Source organism: Puma concolor, chromosome F2, assembly GCF_028749965.1.
Source record: "Puma concolor isolate L17-30 chromosome F2, mPumCon1.1.hap2, whole genome shotgun sequence".
Classification (NCBI taxonomy): Eukaryota; Metazoa; Chordata; class Mammalia; order Carnivora; family Felidae; genus Puma; species Puma concolor.
In genome coordinates this window covers 32,695,074-32,720,946 of record NC_141684.1, presented here as the reverse complement: position 1 = coordinate 32,720,946, position 25,873 = coordinate 32,695,074, and the positions used below count along the sequence as shown (strand labels likewise).

General features: G+C 39.0%; 1 protein-coding gene across 4 annotated transcripts in view; it reads left to right on the top strand.

Annotated features, from left to right (window-relative positions):
- ZFPM2 (zinc finger protein, FOG family member 2) overlaps window positions 1-25,873 on the top strand; it is a 474,560-nt gene that overhangs the window by 309,066 nt on the left and 139,621 nt on the right. The gene's annotated exons all lie outside the window — the stretch shown is intronic.

Sequence of the window (25,873 nt, the reverse complement as noted above, 5' to 3'; positions counted from 1 at the left end):
GTGTCAAGGTGCATGCTCCAGGAGGCATTGCATTCCAGACGCTGTCTTGAAATCACTCATGATGGGGATAGCTGAAAATGAAACCATTGCAAAGACAGAGAATTCTTCCCCATGGTGATTTCTGAAGGGCAGAAGGCAAATGGGAAAGAGGAAGCCGATGGCTTGCAGTGCTTTGCCTTTGATTTGCTCAGTGTGGCATCAGCCCAGACTGCCGTCATATAGATACACCCTGGCTACAAAGGAGCCCAAGTTCCGGGATGGCACTCCCCAGCGCAGTCCCCTGTTCGTGTGTGGTGTCATTCGGGGCACTTTTCTCCACCTTCAGGTCGTGGGCCCCAGCTCTGTACTCTTACAGAGAAATCCCTAATCGTGCTTCTTCGTAAATATTGCAAAACCTTGGGCTTCGCATGTTTAATTTCTTTTAGCTTTCTTTTTTAACCAAATAGACCTACTGAGATCAAAGATTTATTTGCACAGTGAACCTAGAAACCATAAAAGCGTACAAAGGAACAAGCAAATAAGCACCCCTATCAATATATTAACATATAAAACACTAATCATAACATCAAAGACTCTTCAAAACTTGCTAGAAACAATTACAACTTGTTCCTATAATCATTACAATTTGTACATTTATAAGAGGATTGCCTTTAAACTACCATAAGCCTTTGAAAGTTGAAACACCGGAAAGAGGGAATTTGTGAGCTTAAAAAACAATCTGCACACCAGGATCTGATTATATTCCTTTTCCTTCTATAATTGCTGGTCCCAAACCTACTCATTTTCTAACCTGAAATACCTGTGGCATGCTGGTGGGAGCTTTTAACTAGAAGGGAAGTGAGATTTTCCCAGGATATGTCAACATGATCTATCAAAGTGGAAGGAAATGGTATAGTGAACCAGCTTACCAGTGCCCACGTTCAGAGTGCAGAAATACAAAAGAGGCCTTGGAATGCAGGCTTAATCACTAGGAATAAATGGTTATATAATGTCTTATCTCCGTGATGGTAGTATAATATGGAGGAACCAAGGGAGTAGCTGTTCTCTTGTCATAATCCAGATCCACTGCATTTTTAAATCAGCCATTCTTTGGGGAGCAATGGTTGTTATTTTGCTATGTAAGAAATATGGCAAAATTGCAGTTCTGTGTTCAGCGGAGTACTCTAACTCGAACACGTTTATGTTTGTATTATGGTTGGCAGTAAGTAATTTGGAGCAATTTATAGAAGGTTACTCATTAATTAACGCATGAAGCAGATCTTGAGCCCAACTAGTTGCTGGCCTCGTACATGGCTACTAATAGCCACCATTACTCGGCACCCCTGAATCCTCTCCATGGTACTTCCATACCAGCCATGTGTGCTTCTCTCATTCTTCTCCATCACCTTGTTTTTTTTGTTGTTGTTTTTTTTAATTTTTTTTAAACGTTTATTTATTTTTGAGACAGAGAGAGACAGAGCATGAACGGGGGAGGGTCAGAGAGAGAGGGGGACACAGAATCTGAAACAGGCTCCAGGCTCTGAGCAGTCAGCACAGAGCCCGACACGGGGCTCGAACTCACAGACCGCGAGATCGTGACCTGAGCCGAAGTCGGATGCTTAACTGACCGAGCCACCCAGGCGCCCCTCCATCACCTTGTTTTAGGATCATTATCATATGGGTTCAAGAAAAGAGTAACAAAGTTAAAAATTCAGGGAAAAAAAAGTAAGAAGTTAGCCATTAACTTTTAGTAAAAGAAAAAAGTAAACAGGGATTATTGCTTGCTTTCCAGTCTACTCTGTAATTACCGAGGGCAAGAACTGTCTTAGTCACCTTCCTATCCTTGGTATGACATGCTGCTATAAAGAAAAAAAAAGTACTCAATAAATATTGATTGGTTGACCAGATAAACAAAGGATGTGTAGTTGCCAGAAACTGTCACAGGAATTTCATATACTTGAATGATGAACCATAAGAATCACTACTATGTAATGGTTCTTAACCTACAAAAGGTAATTTGATATTGTTCAACTTAAGAACTATTGGTATTGTGGTACAAAGAGCGGGTAGTGCAATATTTACTGTATAGGCATCATTTCATTTTATCTTCATTTACTACGTCCTATGAAGTAATTAATATACTACTCCATGTTACAAAAGGTGAAATGGAGAATTAGGTGGGTTGAGTAATTTGGTCGCATAGCTAGTAAGTGGTTGGAGTGGGGTTCAAATGTACATTTGTGTAACTTAGGGTCTGAGTTACAGACATTAGAATAATTTCTCCCGGCATCAGGCTTTCAAACAGCTTAATAAGATAAGTAGCTTTTTAAAAATTATTTTACATAGTTTGGCATTCTTTTTTTAATTACTGTTAAACGTTTATTTATTTTTGACGGAGAGAGACAGGCAGAGCATGAGTGGGGGAGGGGCAGAGAGAGAAGGAGACACAGAATCCGAAGCAGGCTCCGGGCTCCGAGCTCCGAGCTGTCAGCACAGAGCCCGATGCGGGGCTCGAACTCATAGACCACGAGATCAGGACCTGAGCCGAAGTCAGATGCTCAACTGACTGAGCCACCCAGACGCCCCTGCATAGTTTGGCATTCCCATTGAGAAAGATAGTATGGCTGTTCTTGGTCATGGAGACCTAACAATGGAGCTAAATTTGAAAACGGGTCTTGATGGTTCCAAACCCTATACTCCTACTGTGTGACTCTGACTTCCCCTTGCCATTTTATATGATGAGTAAATTCTTCCAAGTCAGTCAGGTATTTATGCCTGAATAGCACAAAGATATATGTTAGAGTATGACACTCCCCAATTGCATTACTCAGAACCCCAAGTGCATTAAAGAACAGGCCCTATGACCTAATATTGCCTATTGTGGCCCCTCTTGAAAACTCACAATGCCTGCTGGTATGAATGCTCTGAGAAGTTCTGTAGTGAACCAAAACAAAACAAAACACCAATTTAACTCATTTGACCATATGAGATAGGTAGATAGTTTTTTTTTTTTTTCTTTTCCTTTCCAATGGACACCCATTGCAGTTAGTGTTCTGGATAACACACTCAAAAACCCTTCTGTAAATTCTGTTCTGATAACCTAGATGGACTTCAGAGACCTGATACTAATTCCTAGTATTCAGATTGCCTTTGGAGGGAGGGAATAACTCACCCAGAACATGTCTCAAAGTTCTGTGAATACCTTAATATGCTGGGATTGTACCAGGGATCATTTGAGTCATGGAAAATATGACCCAAGAAAGCACTTCTATCAGGACCTTGTGGGCTGTGAGTTTGCTGTCTTCATAGGCAGCAGGTATGATAAGACTCCTCAAAGCAAAAGAGTTTTGTAGCTGGAAGGTTTTAGCAATTTAGATTTAGTAAGTATTGACTTGGGCATCCGTAATGTGTGAGGCATTTTCATAATACGTATGTTACTTATAAGCTGGGACTGTTTTCAAGTGATAGAAATCCAAATGAAATTGGCTTATGCAAAAAAAAAAAAAAAAAAAGAATTACAGAGTGTGTGTGTGTGTGTGTGCGCGCGCGCGCGCGCACGCGTGTGTGTTGGGGTAAGGAGATTCATCTACTCATAAAACAGAGTCTAAGGATGTTCTGGACTTCAGGAACAGCTTAATCCAGTTGCTCAAACTTGGTCCCCAGGCTGTCTCTATCCTCTGCCTCTTCTTTCTTGCATGGGTTTCATTTTCAGAAATGCTCTCCTCAGGTAGTGGGAAGCTCCAGACTAATTTTACCAGCACAGCACTTCCAGTGAAACACAGCTTTCCTGGGTTTTGATTAGGGCACATCACATACCAATCTTTGATCCAATTAAACACTCTCCCTGGCAGACTACAATCATCCTTAGAGTAGAATTAACCCCACGTGAGCCACGAAGATGGAAAAGAAATAGTTCCCCAAATGAAACCAAAGTGCTGGTGCCAGATACAAAAGAGGTGTTGCTTGATGGGCTTAGATGCAACACGTTATTCCTAATGTCTAAGAAGCTCTCGCCAAAGACGACAAATGAATTCCTGAGGCGAAAATTACATTTCCGTGTTTTGTTTTCTAGCTAAGAACCTAAATTACTCATGAATTCTATGCCAAAATCATTATTATAAGGACCTGGCCATCTGAGAAGATATCAGTACCTATTTACAAATAGAATGTAAAAATGCATATGTTTAGCATTTTTTAAAATTGGCTGGACTGTGATATTTTTGATATCATTTTCTTATGGTGTGTTAGATAGGCCACTTAATGTGTAACTATTACCATTTGAGAGGCATACTTAGTTCTTAAAGTATTATTAAATGTGAGCTAATAGCAAAATTAAATGTAACTGTAGTTTTCATTTCCAGGGTGTCCATCAAATAATTATTATAAAATTATATTATATCACTTAGTGCTTTGTGACAGGCTGCCATCATCTTGTTTCATCAAAGTAAAAAAGTATAGTATTTTGGCATTAATATTGTAATCTGATGTACTTTTTTCCTGCCTCAACTACCCCCTGTCATTCCAGAAAGTAATTAGCTCAACCAGATATTGATGGACCAGACCTGTTGGGTCATCTGTTTTTGGCCATTATTCTCAACAGACTCCAGATAATTCTAATTTACTTATCTCCAATGGAAAAATACTAAAAAGCACCATGCTGAAGTTAAAGGGAGGATGCTGGCGGGTAGGATTAGCAAGGCCTGCCCACTAACTCCTAAAATCCACTGATGCCTGTTGAGCCTTGGAGATTGACGTTTCTTCTCCATAAACCATGGTGTTCTTTACTTCATAGTGTTTGCACAGTATGGTGACCTTTCTCACATTGTAAAAGTAAATAGGTTGTTTCTGAATACTCAGAATTAAGCCATTAGCATGTGGGTTTCTTCATTCAGTTCATTTCCAATAAGGAACAATTTAGTTTTTTCATGGAGTTGTTATTTCAGTGTAGCCACATTCTCTAGGCGTCAAGATTAAGAGAATCATGTTGCCAGTCAAAAGAGTGAAAAAAGTATCGGTTAACTCCCACTCCCACCTTAACCACAGAAGATTTCTTTCCGTATGAAAGCACCGTATCAGTGTAGAAGAACTGTTGCTGGTATGCAAATTTGGGCAAATCATGTACCCTCTATAAATCTTGGTTTCCTCAGCTGTAAGAGTGGGATAGCAGTGGCCATGTCGCAGAATTTTTGAGAGGGAGAACCCTTACCTGTGTACATTATTATAAATAGTGTATTGCTAATTATCTTCTACTCAATCCCATTTGCTTTTGTGAACATGTCAGTACAAACCTAGAGGAAATGAAACCAGGTCTTTATGTTGGTATCAAGCAAGTGTGCAGGAAAACATCCTCATCTGGTAGCAGATTTGTAGCCACGTATTCCAGAAGTCTTACTCGGTTACTGTTGAACCCACAGTATCCCCAGACAGCTGTCTGTATTACAGAATTAAAGGCCTGGAGCCTTTGCCTGAAGATGCTCTCAGAGTTTTCCCTTGAACACATGCTATTTTTATTTTTAAAGAAGTCTTACATAAAATGTCTAGTATAAAGACGATAATGATAATATTATTAATACTAATATAGCAGTCACCTTTTACTAAACACTTACTCTATGCAGACATTGCTTGAAGTACTATACCTACAGTTTCTTATTTGCTATTTCGACAGACTCATGACAGAAGCAGCATTATCCCCACTTTACAGATGAGTAAACTGAGGTTTCGATAAATTAATAATTCGAGGATCTTTGGCTCATACATGGTGACCTTGGGATTCAATCTTGAGCACGTGGACTTCAATTCCCAATTGGACAATTAACAGTGTTCTGATAATGCCCTTCCCTGGGCCAAGATTGCAAGTGATTGTTCTTCTCCACAAATTTGTATATGTGTTTATCAGGAAATCTGCTTTTCCCCCCTCGTTCTGTGGTTGGCTTCAAGAACTAAAATAGCAGTGACAGCAGTGCTTTATGCTAATATATCTGTTACTTTTAAGACCACAGCAATTTAAAGCCACATGGAAGATGTATCTCAAAATCCTTCTGTGACCATCCTCAGAGTTCTGATTTTGCTTGTTTGCACAAATATAACCACGCAATGAGTTCATTTCAGCTTTCATTGATTGTCCGCTATGTTCAAGATCCTATAGGCACTGTTGAAATAATGACAGAAATGCTAACAGGACCTAACTTGGATGAGCAGTGTTCTACACCCTGACTAAACTGATCAACTTTTCAAAACAAAGATCTTTTAATGCGAGGACTCTTGCAAGGTGTGGACAAGTTTCCACCTTAAAATACAGAATCCATTGCATGTTGGTAGAGTTTTGAAACAATAGCCGTGTCTAACAGGGCAGCCAATTTTCAAAGTAGACTACAAGTTCATGTTTAACTTCACCTAAAGAGCTAATATTATATAAATAGGAAGCTATTTTAAAAAAGAAAAAAATTGTGCTCATATTTTAAGTGTTTATTTAACCATTCTGTAATTCATAGAAAATGTATAACTGTTGTCTAGTTTTATGATATTCTTAAAAGAGGGTGGGTGCCTGAACCAAATATTTAGCAGTGGGAATTATAAAATCATAAGGCGATTAAGTTAGCTAGTCGCGGAATTCCAATATTGCTTTTTAAATGACTTCAGGATATAGGAGGTACTAAGGTTATTATCTGTTATCAGGAATACAGTGGAATTGTACAACTGGATAATAACCAAACAAACTGACACAATGTAAAATTACATTATCAGTGTGTTAAAACAAAATTGCGCCCTAAAGGAGTCCACATGCCAGCTCAGAGCGGCAGTGTAATTATGCTTAACTCTGATAATTAAAATACAACGGAGATCAACAGAATCATTTTCATTAAGAAAATTATTAATGATGGTGGTATAACAGTAATTGATTGCAGAGCACCACAGGATAACGCGATGCCGAAAACCCAACATGTTTCAGGAACATCTGAGGCTTTTTCTGGTTATGTTCTATGAGAAAGAGAGAGGTTTAGAGGAGTAATTTATTATGCCTGTTCTAGGAATCCGTGGTTGTAAAAATCGCTGCTTTAGAAAACCACCATTTGGATTCAAATCGTCATTTCTGAGGGGTTCTTAAGGTCAAGATGAGTGACCCCAGTAGGTACTGTGTTATTTACAATAGAGCCGTCTGTTGCAAATTGCAGAACAACAGCCATTTCAGCAACTATCAGGCCTTCTGTCATTTCCTTTTCTTCCTACGTGTCTACTGTTTTTACAATTACGTTAGTGATTTACTTGGGTTATTTCAGTCTGGTTCCGATCGTACTGACTCCTTTATGTCCTTCGTTATCACCAATGTTTGTTATGTGATGTGAGAAAATACATTTGTTTTCATAGCCACATCTCTATGAATTTCCTTAATGAAATGTTGGTAAATAATCCTGCATGATTATACTATTAATTACCTTAGTGGATCAGGTGGGCTATCACATATTGGAGAAAAAGTATTCTAAACCACCCTGGACCCATACATGAATGAAAAGTCTTGTCTCTTAGGGGTAAATACCCAGGTGGGATGTTGGCAAATGATAAGAACTAAGAATATATCAGTTTTGTAAGTATAAAAATGAGAAATGAAGAGTGGGGTCTTTTGAGAGGTGACTCACTGTCATTCAGGAATGTTAGCTTGTCATATTCAAAGAGATGCTGATCTTGAAAGCTACCCCCCGAAGTATCTTTGACAGCTAAAATGAGGGACAACTCTTTAGGACGGATTCTTTTCAGAGTGAGATACCGTGACTACTTTTTTAAGACAGTGTATTACGTAGAAGAAATTATGATGTTATACTTTCAAATGAAAAAGCAGAATAGGAAGTTTTGTCCCCAGAAGGATTGTGAGTATATTTTAAAAGTGTATGTGGGGGCACCTGGGTGGCTCAGTCAGTCGGTTAAGCATTTGACTCTTGGTTTCAGCTCAGGTCATGGTCTCACGGTTTCTGAGTTCGAGCCCTGAGTCAGCCTCTGCGCTGACAGTGCTGAGCCTGCTTGGGATTCTCTCTCTGTCTTACCCTCTCTTTCTCTCTCAAAATAAATAAATAAACTTAAAAAAAAAAGCGTATGTGCAGGGACACATACTTGAAAGAAAGACCTAGAAATTAGAAGAGTATTTCTGTAGAGGTTATGGTAAGATTTGGGGAGGATATTTTTGTATCCCTCTTTTATAATTTTCTTTACATTGATTTTTTTCTCATATAATTTAGGAAAAATATTTGCAAATGAAAATCACCCTTTGTCTAAACTACATTCTCACTCTTCTTTTTATGCAAGCCAGACTAAAAGAACAAAGAAACCTTTGCCTTGCCCACAAAATGTCTCTCATCCATAGAATTTGTTATTCCTTAGTGAGTTAATTATTTTTCTTTAGCACCTCTGTGAATGTCCTGGCACTGTGTGTTTCACAAGACAATTTTCTAAATAAAAGTAATTGAGCCAATGGTTTATGCATGATATGACCCAGGTGTCATGAGTGATACAAAAGAATATGAAACACCCCCACCCCAGCTTATGGTACTTCTTGAAAAACCTTAATTGATGAAGGTTACATAATACTGAGTTCAGTCCTGCAAGGTCAAAGAAATGGGGAGAGGCATTTGAGGAGGTTGAAATTGTGTGCCTGAAAATTTATGGACTACAGTGCATACGGTGTTTTCATGAGTGTATTGGCACACGCTTTAGGTAGAGCAGAGAATTTGCAAATAAAACCGGTGGGGAAGCCTCCACAAGCATCCAAGGGCCATGTTGTAGGTTCCATTAAATGCTCAGTCTGAAGACCTTGCAATGGAGGCAAGTGGAGAGCAACTGCAAGTTTTGAGGCACACACAATCACATTGGGATTTTACTAAGATTTCTGTGTCCAAGGGTTCAGCTTAGGTCCATCCATTAAGGAAACTGAGACTTTTTCTGTCAAGGAAATAGTATTGGTAGCTACACCCCTCTCGAAGACAGTAGTAAGTCATCCACCTTGACCTACTCATTCCCTGACTTCTTTAATTTTTCAACTCCAAATGAACCTCTATCCCTTTGCCCCATCACCATCATTTTCCTGTCCAGCAGCAACTCCTGCCGTTACCTCCAGATTACCTGACTTGACTTCTGTGGGTTCATGATTCCAGTCACCAATCTCATACCTCCTCACCTCTCTCTCTCTCTCTCTCTCTCTCTGACTTTTACTGTACTGGGCTGACAACACCCCTATTCTGGTCAGTCCAACTCCCCACTTTGCCCTGATATTTGCGATCCACAGTGAGAGCCACGTAAACATATGGTCAGAATAAAACCAACAAACTACCATTACTAATGACAACAATGAAATCGCAGCAAATAACCCAATACTGACCAGTTTGTATCACATTTGACTGCAAGGTAAATGTGAACCCTCAGTGTATATAACCTAGCGATACAGATTTATTTTCCTGACCGGTGTGCAAGGTGACTATGTCAGACTTCTGTCTCCCCAAATATATAAAGCCCCTTGTTAGATGGTGACCTCACTTCTCATTTCACAGAGAAAGTGGAAAAGTGGAGGTGCATAGAACCCTCCAAAGGCTTCCCATCACCATTAGACTGATTACAAGGATTGATTTGGCCCATGGGACCAAATCTGGCCCACTGCCTATTTTTGTAAATAAAGTGTAAATGGAACACAGCTAAGCCTGTTTGTTTATATTGGTCTGCGGCTGCTTTTACACTGTAAGAATGGAGTTGAGCATTTGCAGAGACCATGTAGCCTGCAAAAGCTGAAAATATTTACTATTTGGCTCTTTCTAAAAAAGCTTGCCAATCCCTGAACTAAACCTTACAAAGTCATTATTTTGGCTTACCAGGCCCTTCACGGTCTGCCCCTGAATATCTCTGTGGTTACATTTACTACACTCCCCAACCACTCCATTCGAGTGGTTACATACTCCTTGCTTTTGCTCCCTAGTCCAAGAATTGCCTGTTTCCAGCCCTTTGTACTGTGCTCTGCCCCCACGTTGCTCCCTCTCTTATGGCATTCAGAGCACTCTAGAGCTTGCCTTCACAGAGTCTGCCTAATTAGTCTGCTGCTCTAGGTCTTTCGTTCCTTTTTCTCCTCTGTATAAGTCAGCTCAGGCTGTTACAACAAAAGAGCAAAGGCAGGATATTGTAAACAATAGACACGTATTTCCCACCGTTGCAGAGTGTGGGAAGTCCAAGATCAAAGAGCAGGCAGATTTGGAGACTGATGAGAGCCCTCTTCCTGGTTTGCAGATGGTGACCATCTTTCTGTATCCTCACACAGAGGAGGGAGAGAGAGAAGGAGCTCCTTCATTCTCTTCTTACAGGGGCACTGATCCCATCATGACCGAATTATCTCCCAAAGGCGTCATGTCCTAATATTGAGGCTTCGTACTCAGGGTTAGGGCTTCAACGTAACGATTGAGGGAGCATATACAGTTTAGAACATCCCCTCTCATCTGTGTTCATATTTGACATTTTAGTATTTATTTAAATGTTTAATAGCACTATCTCACCCCTGGAATGAGAGTTCTTCAAGGATAGGAATTCTGGTTTCTAAGGCATGGCGCTTAGTAGGTTCTCATTAAGTATTCGTGAATGAATGAATGGATAAATGAAGAAGTTGCAGCTCATTCTTTAATATGGAAAGCAATATGATATGCACCTAATAATGTTTCCACAATTATCTCCTTGACTTTGTCCAACTTTCTGAGGTGTCCTCAGATTTTATTCTTTAACTTCACTATGGAAGTTTAACTATTGTATTTCTAATTTACAGGAAGTTTGTCTTATTCTCTGACAGTTGACAGGTTTTTTTCCCCCAACCTCTTGGGGATATTCTTTCCTTTACCTCCGAAGAAAGAAACTGAAGGATATTGATGAAGTTGTATGCCCTGTGCATGGTTTCTTAATTTCCTTTAGTGTTTCGGTTCCTGTGTTTGGTATTGAAGCTTTCCTCAAATGGCTAGAGACCCACGAGTATCTGCTTTATCTTTGAAGAATGGGACAATAAGGCTAAATATAAGAACAGCATGAGTTGGCAGGTGGTAGGTCTTGCAGAGGGTCAACTGATGGGTTTTGCACAGGGTCATAGGATGTCAATCGTTGAGTTTTAAAGTGTCGTAGGAGGGCAACTCAGCCATGATAATGATGTCCCCAAATAACAGTCCATGTAATTTTTTGTCTTAGCGTGGGTAGCTTCTTCAGAGAATGCCAGTCTAGTCTCTGAGATTTATGAACCTTGCAGCCAGCAATCTGAGGCCTTAGTGGGTGAAAGGGACCAGGTGGTATGTTGGAAAAGTCCTATCTCATTGTTGAGACTATAGATATTCCTTTAATCTAATTCAGGTGACATTTTAGCATCACCCTTTGCTGAGACTGTCTCTCTGGATCTGAAGCCTCAGTTCCAGTTCTTTCTCCAAAGACTCAGCCTCCATCTCGTATCAGAGTGCAAAGGGACTGCCCCTTAACTCTACGGGAACAGCTGAGCATGTGAAGCTAACAGCTTCTTACTCAGGATGCCAGTCTTACAAAGTTTAGGTCCACTGCTCGCTCAGCTTACCCTTCAAGGCACCAGGTGCCTTTCATTCCTAATTTTTTCCAGGATTCTATGGAATAAATCTTCTTGCTTCTTGTTGGTCAACAGTTCTTCAGATACTTGGATTCCAGCTTTCCGTGCTTTGTTTTGTCATCTGTCACTCCACTAGTTTCCTAGCTTCCAAGATTTTGTTGACTTCTGTTGCCTAATGTGCACTCTCTTTGTCCTATCTTCTTTTGTTTTCCTCTTTACTGTCATGTTTATGAGAGGGAATAGAAAATAAATGCATGCAGTCAATTCATCATACTTAACAGGAATTCCTCTCTGCTTCCTTTCCTAGGCAGTTTCTGCAAAGTTTTCTGCACTCACTTCTTTGACTGCCTCAATCCCAGCATTTTCTCTTCTTTCCAGTTTCTGCCCTCTGGCTTTATCGAAGTGACTCTCTCACAAGTCTCCTGTGGTTTCTTGTTGCCAATTTTTTATTCTACTGGGTTTGATCTATCACTTTCTACATCCAGCAACAGGTGTCTCCATCACTATCCATCCACTAACTGTTATCATTCCCTAGTCTTCTTTCTCCTCATTTATGTTTCCCATAGATTAGCTACCTATATGTTTTAACTACCCTACTCCTTAGAGCTTCACTTCTTACTCATTCTCCACGGATACCTTTATACTTCAACTCTACTTATTTATTTAAAATTCCTCAAATATCTGTCTTCGTATATCATGTTCCCTTTGCCTAATAACTTTCTAGCTATCTTTATCGTTGCTAACAGGTACCATCCAAGATCTGGCATGTAGCATCAGTACCTCTGGACAGCCTTCCCTGCCCCGTCCCCTGCGGGGGGGAGAACTCCACCCCTACCCTTCATTGTCCCAGGTTGGGTGTGAACACCTCAAATGCAGTGACTCCATTTCTCACCTCTGTAACTCCACAGACTGTACACAGGGCACACTCACCGAATTTTGAATTATCACTTAATGGCTTTTATAATGCATTATTCAACAGAGTAAACTCTAGTGTGACTTGTTTGGCCTCAGAAATTATTTGTATGGAAATTATTTGAAAATCCAGTACCTAAAATGCTATTCTCCTCCTATTTAGAAAAGTATCCCATGCCTCAGCAAGCTTTTTGAAATGCTAGGGAATCTGGTACAAGAGGATTTCTTTGGAATGTCCCACATACACAGAGCATACATCGTGCTCTATCAGTCTGCCTTAAGATGTGGAAAAGAATTTAGAAAACATTAAAATCGACATCCATGCAAAAGATGCTGTCAAACCCTAGGGTTTTGTTTGACATCTTTGTGCACCAGTCATGCTAAGACATTGGCTCACTATTACTCGGCAGTTCTTTCTGGATCCACTTCACCTTCTCCTGTCAGACGGTAACTGTCTGTCGTTCTCAGTTCTTCACTGGCGGAAAGTCAGTCAGACCTCACGTCTTCACCCTGAAACCTGAAATTGGAAGCTTTTCATTTTGCTCTTGGTGTATAAGTCAACCCCATTTTTGAAGGCTATTTTTAAACTTAAAAGGTCACCTTCTGTGCCATGACATACAATAGAACTTCAGAGAAGATGTATTCTCATTAGTCTGTCTGAGGTCTGTGAAGACTGTCAGACAACAGTGGGGTCAACCAAGATAGTATATCGTGGTGTCGCAAGGAAGAATATCCCAACCAAGGGAATGGATCTGAAATACATACATTTAAGTATAACAGATAAGATCTTTCTATCTATCTATTTATGTAGTTCTATCTACTGCCCATTGAAATTCAATGAGAATAAATTACTTTAAGCCAGTTTTTCCTTCAGAAATCTGGTATTTATCATCGCTGTCTGGTCGATTTTCAAGAATGACTGCTTTCCAGTTCGGCCCCCTTTACTTTGTATGGACTTTCAAGAAATAGAAGACTCACGGGTTCTTAGGAAAGCCAATATTTGCCAAGTATTTCTAATGAGGAAATTAAGGTCTCATAATGAATATGACCTGATGGGTAATGCTTATGTCTACTGCCCTCCCACCACAAAAAAAGATGTAAAATTTGTCAATAAATGAGTAAATAATCATTTGAAGTCTACAGCACCAAACTAGTTTTGTAATGCAAATGAAATCTTATGTGTCTTAAATATAATTTCTGCTATCTTGATGTGTTTTGTGTGTAGGTTTCTAGGTTAAGTTGTGTGTTTTGCTGTTAAATATTCTCACCTGGTCGGTCCAGAATGGTCTGATCTGAAGTCTAAGGAAGCAAAATAAATGACCTATGAAGGACATTTAGGCCAAACAGTAGTTTAGTCGAGAAATCTTCCTTCATAGTTTTGCATTTTGACTAGAGATACAGATAAGAAAAATAACTATCAGTGAGATGAAGTAAGGAGAAAATGTGTGTAAGAAACGGGCAAGTTACTTTTTATCTTACCATTGGCTTTAAATGTACCATTTTAGTTAGCTATCTCAAAGGAAATTAAGATAATCATCTTTACACATGTAATGAAGGAAGATTATAAAAAGGAGGCCATGGGGCACCTGGGTGGCTCAGTCTGTTAAGCATTCAACTTCAGCTCGGGGTATGATCTCGTGGTTTGTGAGTTTGAGCCCCGCGTCGGGCTCTGTGCTGACAGCTCAGAGCGTGGAGCCTGCTTCGGATTCTGTGTCTCCCTCTCTCTGCCCCTCCCCTGCTCACTCTGTGTGTGTCTCTCTCTCAAAAATAAATTTAAAAAACCATTTTTTAAAAAAGGAGGCCATCACATGAAATTTGGGAGTGTATGTTCTTCAATTCGCTGAAATATTAGTCGGGTACCAAAAGCCAGGTAAGGAATCTGTGAACTCTTTGTGAGATGTTCAGGTTATATTTTACTTTGGTATGCTAGCTACTAGGGTATAATTTGTTTATATCTAAATGATCTTTCTTTTAAAAAATTTGGCTAATGTCTTGCACTTCGTATGTGGCCTGCCAAGCAGCAATATGTCATTCCACTTATTAGAAACACCAAAAACCTCAGGCCCCACTCAAGCCTCCTGAATCCAAACCTGCATTTTAACAAGATCCTGGGTGATCTGTGTGCACGTTTAAGTTTGGGGAGCCAAGGTCTAGTGATTGCTGATGTGACTTTAACAGAACAATATGCCGAAGGGTGGCAATAATTAACCTTGCAATATACTGGTGTAATAACTCACTGAGACTTGTGAATTTATTTGCAAATAACAAACAGCACTGTAGAGCATGAGAATATCATAAAGGAAAAATAAGATTGTTGAAAAGTTCTTCCTGTTTTGTCCTTAAACATACAACAGCTTGAGTGCTATCTTTTTTGGCTCTCCCCTCATTCCCACAAATGGGATTAGAGAAAAGAAAATGCTGCTGTACTCTAGTTAATGGGAACATTTATTGCTGCTTTTCCTCTTCTTTCCAGCACCTCTTAATTTATATTAGGCATTAAATTGTAATGCCGTTTCTTTTCATGGTGAAAATGTCCCCAAGTGTATGCCTTTAAATCAATTCGTTGTTGTTTTGCAAAACAAAATGCTAAATAAGTACTTAGGGGAAACACGGGCCCCCTGAACCCTGGGACTCTCCGGAGGCTCCTGTCTGTCATCCTTCCTGCACAGCAAAAGGGGAAAAAAACAAATTTGCTGAGCCACACATTTCAAGTTGTCGACAACCCCATCCATGAGAAAACAGAAGAAAATATATATGCTCTCTGTCCTGTCAAAAGGCTTTCACCTTATCTTGAGAGACTGTCAGGGCAGGAACATCAGTGAATGGACAGGAGTCTATTAAATTAATAAGCTGCTGGATGGTGTCTGGAGAGTTATGATGCTCCATAAATCCAGTTTGATCATGGTGGACAAGGTTTAAATCTGCAGACTTCTAATACACATCCAGTTCTTGGATTGGATTTGAAGTTTTGTGCCGGAGACACAGAGATAGTCCTGCAGCATGTGAATTAAGATTTATCTTTTTTTTTCTATCCTTTTTTTTTTTTCTTCTTCTTACACTACTTACAAAAATGAAAGCACCTTAGGGATCCTAGCAAATGTTACTGCTGGAAATGAAAGAACCGTTGTCAAGGTGAAACCGTGACCTAGAAGCCTAAAATCAAACCTTGGTCATTCTATTCAAGCAGCCCCATCAGAACCCAGTGTAAGAGGTCTGTGTGGAAGGAAGGATGCCTGAACTTATCTATAACCTATTTTATAGTGATGCCTGTCAAATTCTACTCGTCTGTATTTATGACAGAAAGAAAACTAATGGTGTCAGATCTGCCCTATAGTAATAAAAAAATCAGGAAATATTTTCTTCACCCCATTAAATAAAGTCTTCTGATATAGCCTTTACTGTGATATAGGTTTATTTGAGTTTTTGGCTTCCCACCCTTTTAAGCCAAAGAACTATACATTATTCGAACAAATTCTCAAATAAACTATTAACTTCGGGTTGAGAACAACATATTTACACTTTACTGATAAATAAAACCCCTCGAATTAAAAAAGTGGAACTTGTTCAAGATCATAAAAGCCTCGCTGTTGAGTCGGTTTATTACACTGGTTATAATATTCAAACCATGAGGAAACTGTTAATTAACAGTTACTTCACATTGTTTCTCCAACCTGTGATTATTTTTATAAAGTTAGACTTTTCTTTCTTACCTTGGAACATAATTAGGTTAGAGAATTCTAGAATGACACGCAATGTTTTGTTATAACCGATGCTACGTGCCCACTTCACCATATTTAAAAGTCACCGTAAGAGTCATCCAATTAACACAATCGTCTCCTATAACAATGTTAAATCATTATAGTCAGGAAGAATGTGTGCAGAAGGAGGGGGCAGTTCGTCTATGCTCACTGAGCAGGGTATGCGGAGCCCTGTCCTGGGCGTGGAATTATTAAATGCTAACAAATATCCCAAGACAACAGTGTAACCATTGCCGGTTTTCTAATAATGGCGACATTGAAGTGTCAGAGCTTAAATAACTTGCCAAGTCGCAAAGCTAACAGATGACACAGCTCGTATTGAACCCACCCCTGCTTTTCATTCTTTCATCCATTTGACAGCTTTTTATTGAGGGCCTACTGTGTGCCAGCCAATTTTGTAGGCTCCGAAGTGAGCAAAACAGGCAAGAATCCCTGTACTTTTGAGCTAACATTTTTGGTTAGTGGGCAAAAACTCATCAGTAAACTGATCAGGGTTCAAGTTCTCTCTCTCTCTCTCTCTCTCTCTCTCTCTCTCTCTCTCTGTCTGTCTCACACACACACATCCTGCTTCTTTTACATAGAAACCACTAAGAGAAGAAACAAATGAATGCATGAATGAACCCCTCGTGGTTCCTACAAGCATCTGCTCTGGGATTTACTTCTTGACCTCTGGAAATTACTAACTTTTTCAGTTAAAAAAAAATTGTGGAGTGTTTTCCCCCATAACTTACCCACAAATTTCTGAGCGTTAAGGTCCTGTCCTGTAACACCAATATACTGCCCATTAGTAGTCAGAGATTAAATAGATGCTTTGATAATTACCTCATTCAGTGCAGTTGTGAATAAATCTCTGTGTCACTCTCTCCTCCCACCGCTACAGTGGTATGTCCCTAGCCAGGAAATGCTTAAGAAAACAGATGAGTCCCACACTGTGCCCCGCAGGTCAGAAAATTCTGGCTTTGTGGGACAAAGAGGAGGGGAAAGCCTGGAAGGCCAGGACTCTTAATGGGAACTCCCTGCTTCTGGTTTTTTCCAGTTTAATTCTAGAGACTGTGTCAATACAAGAATCTGAGCTGCTCTTTTAAATTTTTTTTTTTCAACGTTTATTTATTTTTGGGACAGAGAGAGACAGAGCATGAACAGGGGAGGGGCAGAGAGAGAGGGAGACACAGAATCGGAAACAGGCTCCAGGCTCTGAGCCATCAGCCCAGAGCCCGACGCGGGGCTCGAACTCAGGGACCGCGAGATCGTGACCTGGCTGAAGTCGGACGCTTAACCGACTGCGCCACCCAGGCGCCCCTGAGCTGCTCTTTAAAGCAGGAAGGAGACCACTATTATGTTCGCTCCTATTGAAACGCTAACAGGACTTGAGAAAAGAATATTGAAAAGTTTTTGAAGATTGTTATCTGGCAAACATTCCATAAACAGTATCTCCCTGAAGACATTTACTTGTATTTTGATTCCAGCTCTGAGTCCTAGGAGCAGGGAGAGTTTGGGATCAATGCCTGACTAATAGGAAGCACTTGAGAAATATTTGTTGAAAGAATAAATGAATGTTCAGCTTCTCTCTCCTGCCTTCCCTTTTTGCCCCAGTTTCTTCCGTTGAAAGTGGAGAAAATAGATTGGGTCAGGAAGCAATAAAATAGATAACAATTTATATTTAAAGAGTGAGATGAGCTGATAGTTTTCTTGTTGTTAATGCTTTTCTATCCTATGAGATTTTGTATTCTACAGTGGCAGCTTTGTTTTGCATCGCACCTAGGTGTTAGTCATGCCAAACCCACAGAACTACATGGAAAGTATACATGGTTCCACATCTAGCTTTCTGTGCAGAGATAAAACATTTGACATTAAACGGCAAAAAAAACCAGAAACTCAACTTTGTTGAGCACTTACTTTATCACAAAGTTGTATGCCATATGCTGCTACTCTGCAAGGGTTACTATGAGTATTGTAGGTTAAAAAAAAACCAAAACAGAATATATTTTGAGGGTTTATAGATAGTTTTATAGCTAGTGAGGGATAGAGTCAGAATTTACACCCATGTGTTTTTCACAACACAACATAGCCTGCAAATTAAATGGTGTTTATTCCTACCCATGCATTTACCTTTTAATCATGTTAAAATGTGGCATGCCTACCAAATTAATGAAACAATTTAGCCCACACTGACTTAAATCTAAACAGAAGAAGAATCCGTTTTGAAAAACACTGAAAGGTAGGAGGTAAATTGCTGTATCAATAGAAATATAAATAAGACATTTTAAGAAGAAAAATTTCAGTACAGTTAATTCGACTTTCCCTAATCTGCGTTTTTTAAGTCAATTCTGGCATGCGGTGAATTGGCAAACAATGAAATGTACAAATCATAAGTGTGCAATCAAGATATAGAACACATCTGTCACCCCAGCAGATCTCCCATATACCAAAAGACAACGACAGTTGATCTCTGTTAACATCAGTTAGTTTTGTCTATTCTTAAATTTCATATGAAGGAAATCATGGGAGTTGGAGTCATATACTCCATGACTTCTTTTGCTCAACACAAGGTTTTAGAGATTCATGCATGTCGTTTTATGTATTCAGTTTTTCTGTCTGTTGCTGCCTCGTATTCCACTGTATCACTCTGCCATCTCTTATTTATCCATTCTCCTATTGATGGGTCTTTGCATCATTCTCTTCACATTTGCAGCACTGAGTTTCTCCAAAGAGGGAGACTGTTTTATTTTTAAGAGAGCCTGTGTGGAAGCCTCTGGTAGCAATGGCCAGAAATCAGGGGACATTTTGACTGAAAGAAGTCTGGCAGAAGAGCATGAGTCAAAATCCTGTGCTTTTGTGTTTCAGTGACCTTCAAATCTTATTGACCCCAATCAGTCTTTAGGAATCAAAGCAAACTGCATCACTAGATGTTCCTGTACTTCAGTTTTATCAGTTATCTTTTTGACTGCCTAACCAAAGCAATTCGAAGAAAAATGAAATTTAAAGATTTTCCAGTGGTCTTAGTGTGTGAATATACATGGGCTCCTTCACTTTTCGGGTCTTTATTTCTCTTTGTCTTATTAATTGCCTTCCACAAAGCAACAGAGCTATCTTAAAAGCACTTTGAAATCCCTGGATGAAAACAGCCAAAGCCATGGAAAATATCAGCATTATTATATCAGTTAATAGGCAATTGAAGCAATGAAAGGAATAACCAGAAAGACAAATGAATGGCTGAGAGGTAAAACAATTATTTAAAGGAGAAATAATGGGTAATAGTAACCAGGGTTCTGAGAACAGGAATAAAACGTGTATCAGGAGGAGACGGATCTTAAAGGGAAGTGGTACACTTCGACTTAATTAGAGGACCGTGAAAACGGACACTACCAGACAATATCAGATAGCTTTGGTACTCTTTATATGAATTAGTTAAAGCATTAAGAACAATCACAGAATATGCCTTGATCTGCATTTTATTGAAGAATGTGCACCATTGCTGGAGAAATACATTTTTGAGAAACTTCCCAGAATCTAAATTGCTCAGACATTAAAAGAGAGAGAGAGAGAGAGAGAAAGAGGAGAGAGAGCAAATAAAAAATACAATCCTGAGAAACAAGAAATCATACAGTTAACAGCAATTGGCCGCGATGCCCTAACCTTCAACTCTGAAAGTATGATGAACTAATGTGGTTGATCTGTTAGTTGAAACAAATGTTCAAAAATGTTGGAACGGAAGCATGTGAGACATGAGGGAGTGAATAGGTTCTCTGGCCAGCCAAAAAGTCCACTGATATTAGAATATGGGCAATTCATTTAAAAACATAAAAATAAATAAATGATTTTACTATAACAGTGAAAGGGGTGGCATAAAACAAACATAATTACCCCTGGCTATTTATAACAGGTCCTCTTTCTTTCTTTCTTTCTTTCTTTCTTTCTTTCTTTCTTTCTTTCTTTCAGAAAGAACTGTATGGATACTTGTATGGAGTTAAATTGCAAAATGTCTTTAAACCTCTAACTGAAGAATAGAAAAATTCAGATAAAAAATTCATATTTAAACCTTTGCAGAAATACATTTCTATAGAATTATGTTTTGCATTTGGATAAATCATTTATACATTTTGAGGATAAGGGTGATTATTTCTCCATTGTTTGCATGAGTTTAAAATTAAAATATAAAACAGGAATTTACCAAGCCACTCTGTTCTTTAAAAAAAAAAAAAAAGACAGATTAAGGACAGATAAAAAATCTTTTGACACATCAAGATTTCTTAAAGTTCTTCATGAGATAAGAGTTAAGTAACTGTTAGCATACATTAGGAAACATAACTGCTTTGGCGTGGAAAAAATGTCTTTTGTTTCATCTGGATACTAACAGTTGGGAAAGAAAGATAAACTCTTCCCAGAAGTCTTTAGGTTCTTCTTCATGTTAGCTTGTCTTATAAATAATCAGCTAATCTTTGAAAACTTACTTGATAAAAAACACTGGAAACTGTTTATCAAATATATTTGTTAATTAAACTTTGCAGTCATTTTGAGATTAGAGAATCGTGGTCCTACTCTTTAGGGTACGATTTTATTTGTTTTTCATTTGTGGGATCCCTGGTAACACTGGCTTTGCTTCTAGTATGGTTTCCATAGGGGAAAACCTTTCCAGAAACCCAGCCAAAATCCTTTTCAGCTGCATTTCCATTTTAAGTCTCAGAGCTTACAATCTTGTAATGAAAGCCCAGAATAGGCAATACTTTCTCTTTTTGTGCTAAAAAGGCTGCAGACAGTATTGTATAATAGTGATGGAGAAAGATGAACCCGCACCCCTATTGATGAGTTAAAGCAAGATACTAAGCAAAATTAGGTTTTGTACATGTGTTGAAAAATTACTTTGGCAACAAAGAGTAGGTCTAAGCACACACATACATACACATACACCCATACATTTAAGCACGCCTACGTGAATATACACCTATGTGCAAACACGCCCTTTAATAACCATCGCTGAATTTGTTAATTGTGAAAATGGAACTTCTGGTATCACCATGCCCCCTAGCTCCACATTAAAGTACTGTTTTAGCTTTGACTGTTAAATAGGGTGGTTGTCTTGTGTCTCCTTAAAAGCATTAGGATGTCTTAGTAAACTCTCCCTAATACTATGTAGCATTTCAAATCAAATATAAGATCAGAGAATACATTATTCTACTGTAGACATAAAATAAATGAAAATCAATAAAGAACATAAAACAGTGTCTTAAATATCCCCTAGGGTCTACAGCTGCAGTCCAGCTTCCTCATTTCGACGCAGCAAGTGGGCTGGGTACTAAACAGAAGATTGAGAGTGTATGCGCGTGTGTGTACAGGGGTGAAGGGAGGTTATAGTCTGAATTGCCAAAATTTGAAAATGCTTCAAATATCAAAAACTGTGAAGTCGGTCATACGGCAATGTCTCTCGTTCTGATGAAAAGAGCTTTAGTCACAATTTTGTAAACCTGTGTGAGTTGCTTAACAAACAACCTTTGAAAACCCAATTACGTGCAGGAATTAGGGGGATTGCCTCTTAGCAACCCGGATTATAAATAACACTTGTGCAAGAGGACAAGAAACGAAAACAGAAGGGCATAGTTTATAGTGAATAACAGTGTTGAGGTTTTGCATACATGTGGAATCATTTTTTTAGTTCAGTCCTAGGAAGAGACTAACATGCTCATTGGGCTTTTTAAATTTCACTGAATATATGTCTGCATAAATCCCTTGCCCCAAGGACTCATGTCTTTCTCATATGTATTCTGGGGAATATTCACGTTCTTGGTAGAGGAGGAAATCTGTAAAATTCACCTGCCCAAAATAAGGGAATTCTATTTTCCATTGTTAGACCGCAGACCTCTGGATACTTTTCAGCTTTGAGTGGTCTGCTGGCAGTGTAGTTTCAATAGAGGCTCCAGGGCAGTGCTAAGACCAGCTTCACTTTTCCCCCCTTTTCTCTTTGAATCCCCGTGGGTCTCTGTGATTTTTTTTCATAGCTGGACTAAAGTTGTGTCAACGGGAGACCCGCACCATAAAGACTGAAATGTTAAAGAAAGCTACAAGGAACAGCTTTGAGGCAAGGTTTCAAGCTTTGTCATCACGCTTGAAGAATTTTCTGTTTAATGTACTGTAATGCAGTATTCAATGGGGACACGTTTAATTGAGTTTTACACAACCCAGTTGGGAGTAGAGCTGCAAGGTAGGTGATGTCTAGGTTTTTAATCTTCCACTCCGGAGAGGCTTGTTGACGGAGAGGTTCTTTCTCTTTGCGAGAAAAAAAAAGGAAGCATGAGAAATGATACATCCGTGGATAAAACCAATTGGCAACCCCCAAAGGAATGAGGGCGATAAGGCGAATCCAGCACTTGTAAGAAATAAAAGAATCCAACTGTTCATTTAAATGAGAAACAACACCCGGGAAGGAGGAGGCAGGGAGGCTGGGTGCAGGAATGGGGAGGAACCCAGGCTGACAAATCCAACCGGTGATGCAGGAGGAAGGACTTCCAGCAAACAATCAGCGGCTTGTTAGGGGGATTATCAAGGAGATACTTACTGATGTGTATTTTGAAGGAAAATAAGAGGGAGAAGGGGGGCATTTTTACATTGAGGACATTGAATAACGGGCAGAAGTGTGTAGGGAGGGAGCTGCTATTACACAAACAGCATTTCAAATAAATCACCATTTCTTCCTAAAGTTCTAACCTAACCCCTGCATCAGCCTGAGTAAAAATAGCACCGGACGCTGTCAGAAAGACAAAATAATACCGTATATATCAGCTCCAAGGTATTAAACTTCCTTAGCTCAAGCAGGCCCTTTTTCTCCTTCTTCAGCAGCCTAAGCAGGCAAAAGCATAAAGCAACTGCAGCATCCAAAGATCGCATTTCTGTTTTGTCTCCATGACACTAGGTTTAATATGTAGTAACTTCGTAGTTGGTTCAAGCAGAACCCTTTGTAAAAAAATATTTTTTTTAATATTTATTACCAACTTTCTGGCCCCCAGCAGGAGGATAACTAGATAAGGGATTACTCAGTATACTAATATATTTCAAGCATCCACTTAAAAAGTAATACTAGTACTCTAATCACTTATTTTTCTGCTGAATCTTTTTTGGACTTCCTTTTTTGGTTCTGTCCCTAAATGGTGATGGCTGGTTTTCAACGTGCCTGCGAGTGAGCGTATCCCAATAGAAAAGAGTGTACATGATAACACAGATTCCCTTGAATTCCTGCACTCCACCTGCACTGAGAGACAACACTCTAACAATGTTCTCTTATCTCTCATCAGTGTTTGTGGCATGCAGATAACTAATGCATTGTTGCCTGTCGGGATTGTTGCTAATTTAGAGCTGCTGACATGGTGCCTGGTAGTCTACTCTTTGGTATATTATTACCATGGGAAGCACTGTATTTTCATCCTTCAAAAGTAATTTGCTTTATTCAGCAAGTACCTCCAGTACAAGGCACCAGCAATGGCGTGGGGATCCATTTCAATGTTGTCCCTGTCCTCATGGAGTTTACAGTCTAATGGGGGATAATAGAACAGTCATACCGACAGACACATTTTTAAATGAAATATTAACTTGTGGTTAGAATCTTGATAGTAAAAATATGGAAATCATTTTTGTTCCATTCATTGAAACCTAAGAAACCAGCTCGATCATCTTATATACATCACTTTGTTTGTTACACATATTCATTCAACAAGTACTTACTATGCACCTGCTATGTGTCACACATTGTTCTAGATGTATAGAATAGTGACTGAAACTGAAAATTTCTGCTCGCATAGGGCATACAGTCTAGCATTTTCTCCCTTAATTCTTACTGCAACTTTATAAAATAGCCATTATTATGATATTACATAACATTAAAAAGCATCTTGTCCTTCATAAAACATTTTTGCTTTCATTGTATAACCCAGTGTATGCATCAATTGGGTGGGTAAGTATTAGTCCATATTATAAAAGAAAGCTGAATGGCTTATTTCACTTAGCATCACACTCTCCAGTTCCATCCACGTTGCTACAAAGGGCCATATTTCATTCTTTCTCATTGCTGCATAGTACTCCATGGGGGAGGGGAAAGGAAAAAAAAAGAGGTTAGAGTGGGGGAGAGCCAAAGCATAAGAGACTCTTAAAAACTGAGAACAAACTGAGGGTAGGTGATGGGCATTGAAGAGGGCATCTTTTGGGATGAGCACTGGGTGTTGTATGGAAACCAATTTGACAATAAATTTCGTATATTAAAAAAATAAAAATAAAATAAAAAACATTATGAAAAATGCTATTTATCTCATTTGTAAAAAAAAAAAAAAAAGGAAAAGAAAGCTGAGGCACAGACAGGTGTAAAGTAATTTCGCCAAATTTTCATAATAAGTTAAAATTAAATGTATGGCTACAAATATAAGCCTCCTAATATTTCAGTATAATTTTACTTTACTATGCTCTTTGTTACTATGATTTTTTTTTCTCATTTTTCGAAAGTTGAGAACAGTGTTTTCATTTTTTGGAAATTATCAGAAAATGGAGGTCAGTTTATCAACATATATTCAAAATTTCTGATACATCTCCGTAGCCGGGGGCGGGGGGGGGGGGGGGGATTCTCTTTGGAAAGCAGTTTGAGAGCTGTCATTGCTAAAAGGCAAGGGACTTACAAGTCATATATTTGGAGACAGCGTTTATGCTTAGGACCATGGTTGTAGAAACCGCCTAATCCCAATATGATGGCAGTTCTCAGGGACCTGAGACTGCAGAGCACAAATGAAAAGAAAGTACAGGAAAAATCCACTTAATGAAAAAGTTCTGTAGATAAGCTGGCTAATTACATTGGTACAAAAGTGATAATGGTTGGATTTTTGTTGTCTGAAACACTACTGTTGTAATTTTTTGGATCAACGCTCACTGAGATAGCCCTCGGTTTTGATTAAATCATAATTTCAGAAATGAAGCAACCAAATGGTTACAACTTTTGTTCAGGGATAGTTTAAAGATCCATCTATGTTTTGAAGAATGAAGACCAACCCTTAAATGAGACAATCCACTAAAAGAAACGTCTGCAGAAAACTCACTCTAGGGTTTGTCTTGCTTCTAACATCATGTTTAAATGTATGGACTGCCTGGAATCCAAACACCCTAGGTTCAGATCCTGACTGTCACTCATTAGCTGTGAAGCCTAAGGCAAGTTACCTGAAACCTCTGACTTGATTTTCTCAGTATAAAATTGTGTGTGTGGAGGAGGGTGGGCCCTACCTTACCAGATCATTTTGAGGATGAAATGACAAGATATATGTAAAAGAAGGGCTCCTAGCAATGTGTGGTGCATGGTACATACTATGTAATTGTAAACAAATTCTGTCCTGAACAAATTTCTCCATTTATATCACAGTGCAATAGGAATCTAAGCCATAGATAAGGAATCATAATAATTTAAAGCTAAGGAGATTTTATTAGGATTAAGAGTTGGTTTTCTTTGAATCACTGTTTTTGCCTCCATAGGCAATATTTAGGTTTAACAACAAATCTCTGGAAGAAGTTTGAGTTTGGGGATGGAGTAGGTGACTCTGAGGCCGATGGATCGAGAGTGCTATCATTACTCTATTGCCCATTTGTCCCATTGTTCAGAGCTTGCTTTTTTTTTTGTTTTGAAAGAGAA